We start from the raw sequence: 6,792 nt of genomic DNA on the forward strand, positions 1-6,792 counted from the left end.
ACTTTCTGAAATTTCATATTCTTTTTCATAAGTTACCAAGTAACCCATTACCAGATGTTTTCCAGAGCTTCATGCATATTGTTTTGGACAGATAACCTCTTTTTCCTTCAGCGTAGGCGTAACTCTATCATGTACTTTTATTTTACTAATCTGCTTACAAACTTCTCTGGCCTAATTAGTATTATATTTTACCAACAAATTCAGAATTATTTTGAGTTGCTTTATGTTACAATACATAGTAACCTCCATTTTATTGCTGCATTAGTAAGTTTTTCTTCTCTTTTTCTTTGTAACATTTCAGCATCTGAAGAACTACCTTTCTGGATGGGCCTGTTCTCTTGGTCACTTCATTTATTTTACTTACCCACGCCGGAAAGCTAGGACTGTGCCGAGGAGGCACCGTTCTTAGGGTGTCAACAGGTGTAGAGACAAATGCAGGCCTCGGAGCAGAAACCTGGGGCTCTGAAGGATTACCAAACCAATAGGGAAGTTAAAAGATGCATGATATATGCAGTCTGTTTTATCTGAGGGTGTGACAGAATATATCGTTTCTAAAAAGGCATCAAGAAGTTAGTTAATCCATCGTAGTGAAGTGGAGGTAAACCATAGTTGTGTTTCTTTAGCAGGTACTCTGACCAGAGAATGGGTTCTATGGAAAGTATTTTGTTAAGTTACCTTCTCGATTTGGGGTCAGCAAGTAAACATGTTATTATTGTTTTTAAATCTGCAGGCACAGCCTGCAACAAGGTGCTTTGTTATTCCTCTGAGGTCAGAATTCTGCTTTCCGAAGCCAATGTCTTCATCTTAGGATCTGGAGATCTTGTGGGTGGTAGTGTATTAAGCAAAGAAGGCGGTTTGATTTCATTTCTCATACTTGGTGGAACCTCTTATATATAAAAATGAAGTTTTGACCTGTAAACAGAGCAGATCTGAAAGGTGAGTTGTTGATGTAGTATAAATATTCCATTGGAAGCTGCCAGGTTCTTCAAGCGATTTTTCTGGTGGGGGGCGGGGGGTGGGGTGGAAATTGCCACAGACTGACAGCCTGTCAGAATATAGCAGTTTCTCGGTGCTGCCATTCACGCTCAGCCATTGTGAAAGCTGGGATCCAGAGTGGTCTGTGGACAGGGAAATGATGGCTTTAAGCTTTCTTTAGAAACCAGAAAATTCAAGTTGTCGTTAACATAAAATGAATCCTTTAACAAGAAAATTCATGAGGGATACAATCAAACATAGTAAATTGCTTGAACTTTAGTCTTTTGAGTATAATACACATCAGGAAGTTTTATGAGGTTTAAAATTTTATTTTTAAATATTTAATTAGGAGACTAGAGCATTTCTTCCCAAGTGTCCTGATTTATTGGCTGAGTACATGTATGTGTATGTGTATATATTGACTCTGTGTGTGTGTGTGTGTGTGTGTGAATCTGTTTTTCAGAGGAACCATTTATTATTCATCCTCTAGGATGGCTCCTGGGCTATTTTATACTAAAACTTAAAAGAAATTGGCGCACTTTGCAATTGCCACTTTTTAAAAATCAATGCCTTGCACATTTCAGTTTTTTTAAAATGCGTAGACTCATAGGCCTTAAAGACTAACTGCTTGCCAATATTTTAGAACTACAGCGCTGTATGTGACATATGTTAGTCATCTTAATCTGTTCTCTTCTGTATTATTGAGCAAATAAGGATGTCCTTTCTTAAACTGTCTACATTTACTTTTGCTTTTGTGTAAAACCCTTATTACATTGGGTTCTGAGTTTCTCAGAGTAGAGGTTTATACTGTAATATTTCTGAAGTACTGATTTGCCCATGGATTGATATAATAGTGGAGGAATTCTGACATTGTAGCTTCATTTAACCTCTTAAACCAGGGGTCCTCAAACTTTTTAAACAGGGGGCCAGGTCACTGTCCCTCAAACCGTTGGAGGGCCGGACTATAGTTTTAAAAAAACTATGAACAAATTCCTATGCACACTGCACATATCTTATTTTGACGTGAAAAAAAAAAAAACAAAACGGCAAAAACACCCGCACGTGGCCTGCGGGCCGTAGTTTGAGGACACCTGTCTTAAACTGTACGTAGTAAGTATTAGAAACCTCAGAGTATCTTGGGCTGAATGTTCTCAACTTTGCCTTGTTTTCCATCTCATAAGGGCCCATGCTGGTTCTTGTCCCTCCTGAGGATTATGAGCGGTGCTAGGACGGGCCTGGGGTCTTCTGGACGGGGGTGGGGGTGCCCTGTGGCTGCGCCAGAGTTCTAGCCAATGCGATCATTAAAGTAGGCCTGGAGTTCAGGGGTGGGAATGCCAAATATTGGTATTAATTCACGTGGCACTTTTTTGGGGCACCTTTATTAGCACTGTTTTGTTTTTAATAACTGGAAGCACTTAATGATTATTTTGTTTAATTCCAACTTATGGATGTTAAGAGTCAGGGAATTAAAGTTTATTTCTCATTTATGTTTTCTGGAACTTAAGACTGTTTGGAGAAGGGGTAAATGGATTGCCGTTCTTTTAGGCTCTGTAGGTGTGCTCTTTTGCCTAGGATGTTTTAAGTAACTTACAAGCTTTTAATTTTCTGCTTGGTAGAAATGTATGACTTTTGATGATTTGCAATTGGTAGGTTATACTCAACTTTTTAAACTCTTCAGTTTTAAGTTTCTTTTCTGTTTAATCATGGTTGTTTACTGTCTGTTATTTAGGGGGTACTGTCTGTTATTTAGGGGGTGCAGTTCCTTTTAAGACATTTCATATTTTTTTTTGTTTTTGAGGACTGTAGTACCAGTGGCCTCTGTATGTACATTATATTCATTGCTTATGTGGTAAAGTAGCATATTTGATGAACTTCCCTGCTCCGTTATCAGTGAAATTAAGGTGCAGATAGAAAGCAGTACAATTACTGTTCTATTACTTAAGGCCTATTTATCCTGTTTGGCCATTCAGTTGTCTCTAATTATAGTCATATCTGTTTTTTTCACTTTTTGCCTTCTGGCAGTTTCGTTTATCTTTGTGGGTAGGGAAGGTTATATATGAAACTCAATCCAGTCATTTTGCTACTGGTTAGCTTTGGTTTGAGGCAATAAAATTTTACTAAAATTAGTTTTTTTAAATTATGCCCTTTAAGTCACCAAATAATCAAGTTGGCTAAAAATAAAGTGTTTAACTTTGTATTTTGAAGAACAAACAATTTTTAAATGAGTTCTACTGGATCTTCAGTGTTGACATCACTTGAAAATTAAAAATGGTGTTAAATAATAAACTTTCAACTTCCATTCACCCAATTCAGAAGAAAAGTCTGCTGTGGCATTAACACAGAAGAGAGGTGTTTTTTTCTGTCCGTGTCTTAGTTTTAGGACATGTGGGAATAAGAACTTGTCAGGGTGCTCTCCTTAACCCTAGATCAGCTCAACGGAGAAGACCGTTACTTCATTTTTTATTTACCCTCTTGTTTATTTTCTTGAAATCTGCCCCTCATAATACCCAGCATCTACCACTCTTGTATAAGTAGAATACTTATCTATGAAGTGCAAGTGTCATTAGTAACTTGTCTTAATTTCAGTGTAATTTATATGAGGGAGACTTTCAAAGTATTAAATATTTTTCCTTTAAAAAAAAAAGGCAATTAAAAAGCAATTAAAACTGCTAACACTTACTAAAATCGTTCGTTTTGATGTAACAGAGAGAAATTGCCCTCCCCTCCAGCTAAGCAGTCTGACCCAGCTAACCTGTTGGGAAACAAAGGATGTTGTTTTAAGTCTTTATTTACGACAGACATAGAAACACGACCCCACGTTTAGGTGGGCGAGGGTGAGGGTGCGCCAGCACTTTGAGGGCTTTGAATCCACTGCTTTTCAGAGAAACAAGGTGTGGTTGACACTCAGTGGGTCTTCACCATTGCTCTGAATAACTTTTTCTGTCACTTCAAGTGTTATGCAAAAATTTTGTTAAATTCTGTAATGATAAGCATTTTATTAGAAAGATGACATTAAAAAACTATTTTATATAAGGACTGACAGGAAATTGCTTTGTATAATGGCTAGCTGGCTTTAAGCACTGTATCAAATTTACTGAAGTCCAAAATTATATAGACATGTTAAGAGATACATGTGCGACTAGATATGGACAATTGTATTTTTTTAAGTAAATGTTTTTAACAAAATGGCTTTCTGAATTATTCATCTCCCTCCTCTCACATCTGTGTCCTAGACACCATCTCCTATGTTGTTTATTGCAATGGTAACCTTGCCTGTGTCCACCATGTTATTCTTGCCCCTCACCTGCTCACAACTCTTCTAATAACTCACGTAACTTAAAAAAAAAAAAATCTAGACTCCTCACACGGCTTGTATGATCTGGCCCCTCGCTCCCACTCCCACCGGTTTCCTGCCCTCTTCTCCCTCGCACACTGGCCTCTCGCCAGTCCTCGGGACAAGCAGTGCAGCCCAAGGCCCTTGCACTGCGTCCCCCGCCTGGTCCAGTCTCTCCCGGGCACTTGGATGGCTTGCTCCCGTCTCTCCTGCAGGTTTCTGCACAAGCGGTACCTCCTTAGAAAGGCCTTCCAGGCCATCTCGTGACATTCCCTCTCCCACCCCTTTCCCTGCTTTCCTTTTCTTTGTGGCCCTCAGGTATCCCGCTTCCTGTGGCCTGTTATCTCTGTTTATCGTCTGTATGTCTTCAACTGCAGACTGATCTCTGGGCGGCAGGGCCTTCCATCTCATGTTCTGCTCTGTCTTTGCACATAGATCAGTGCCGTGAGCACAGTAGGTGCTCAGCAAATCCCTTTGAATGAGTAAGTGCATTCCCTCCAGCACCTGTCACGGTACCTCCCGTTAGCGAGCCTGGCGCACTGATGCTGGGTTCGGTCCCCGCGTCCAGTAGCAGAGGGAACTCCGGAAACGGAAAGTCCACGGCAGCCTGGAATCGCCGAACTCTTAAAAGAAGATCAGAGAACTGAGTGTGCAGCCTGCTGTCAGCACCTACCCGCCTCTCCTTACTCTGATCCTAAGAGGGAATCGTGGTTCTCAGTCCTGTCTGGTAAGATTTTGTTTCTTCTAAAATATTAGCCATGGGAACTCACACTAGGTTAAAGACCCGTCTCTGGGGGAACCTTTGGTCATTTGTTTCTGGGGTTATATAAAAGGATCAGTTGCCCTTGATAATAGATAACACGCTTATTCAATTTAAAATGTTTTATTTTAGAAAAGGCAGTCTTAAATTTGTTTCAGTCTTGTTTTCTATAGTCACACATTAATCTTGGTCATCGTAGATATAGCCACGGATTCTTCTTTCTAACTCTGTATAAAAAGGATGTTTTCTTGAAAAAAAAAAAAAACACACAAGGAAAATACAACTGTTTTCTTTTTGTCCCAGTTAGGCACTCCCTACCGTTAGGTTACACATTTACGTTTGGCTGGCACGGAATACTTTTAAGTATTTACAGACATAGTTAAAACTATACCCCGAGACCACCAGCTTTCAAAAGAATTTGGATCTGTTTGACTTACAAACATATAACAAACATATGAACAATTTCTAAGCTGCTTCTGAGGAGGTTTTATAAGCAATTTGTCAGGCATATGAATAATTCCACAAATTCACCAAATTTTTTCAGAATTCCTTTGAGGTAGGGCAATTCCTTCTAGAAACGTCACTTTACAGATGATAAAAGCGAAGCTGGAAGAGCCTCAGTGACGTGCCTGCCCAGGGCCACAGGGAGACGCGGAGGCCGATGGGATCGCCCCTCCGTGCTGCTGGCTGCTGACAGCAACGCCTCCAGGCCCGGGACGCACCTTTTCACGTCGGGCACGCGAACCGCATTCCTGGGACAGGTTACTGCGAATCATGACCCACTTCCTTTTTATAGGTGTACATGTGTATACAGACAGAGAAAGAGCAGGTGCACTAAATACAGTCACCGTGACAGCCAGGTCATGACTGACAGCGCAGGGCTCACCCCTTTCCAGGTCGCCGAGTGTGTAGAGCTACGGGACTTGCTCTGGACGGGCAGGCGTGGTTACTCTTTGACAGGCAGGCACGGCTTTCAGGGTACTGCGAGCTTGAATTGCTCAGAAGTCCCGTTTTTTATCCAAGAACTTGACATTGGTATACAGGCATACCTCATTTAATTGTGATTTGCTTTATTATGTTTCACAGATGTTGCTTTTTTTTTTTTTTTTTTTACAAATTGAAGGCGAGAGCCTCTACCAGCAAAAAGATTGCAACTCACTTGATTGTGACACTCGCTTTATTGCGATGGTCTGGAACTGGACCCGCCATATTCCTGAGGTATGCCTGTAAAGAGCTGTTTTCTCTATAGAAGTAAAGTTTAACTTAGATATTTTTGAGAAATTCTTAGAGCCGTTTCTACACCTTTTATAAGCTCTAGTCAGTGTCAGTAAAGAAAAACAGAACATCCATCTCATTCTCTCAGGCAACTTCTGGACCAATTCGCATTGATTTCTAGCAGTGGTGTGCTGGCAGATGTTTAACATCTGGATCTCCAGGGGAGAAAAGCCATGCTTTGTAGCTTTTGCCAATTTCTGTGGTGTAAATACTCCCACTCTGGCTGACCTCAAGTCAGCAACACCTTATCACTGAAAGTGATAGTGTTTCTACAATACAGATATGACAGTCATCAATTCCTCCAAGAGCACAGATATAGAAAAATCAGGGAGTGATGAGTTTTGAGTAGGCATTACCTTTGTTTTTAATGTAATTGTAAGTTTCTATAATTTAAATTTTAATAATGGCTGCATTTAACAAACAGCTCTCAAAATGAAATTTTAACAAT

This window comes from Eptesicus fuscus, chromosome 22, assembly GCF_027574615.1.
Source record: "Eptesicus fuscus isolate TK198812 chromosome 22, DD_ASM_mEF_20220401, whole genome shotgun sequence".
NCBI classification, from domain to species: Eukaryota; Metazoa; Chordata; class Mammalia; order Chiroptera; family Vespertilionidae; genus Eptesicus; species Eptesicus fuscus.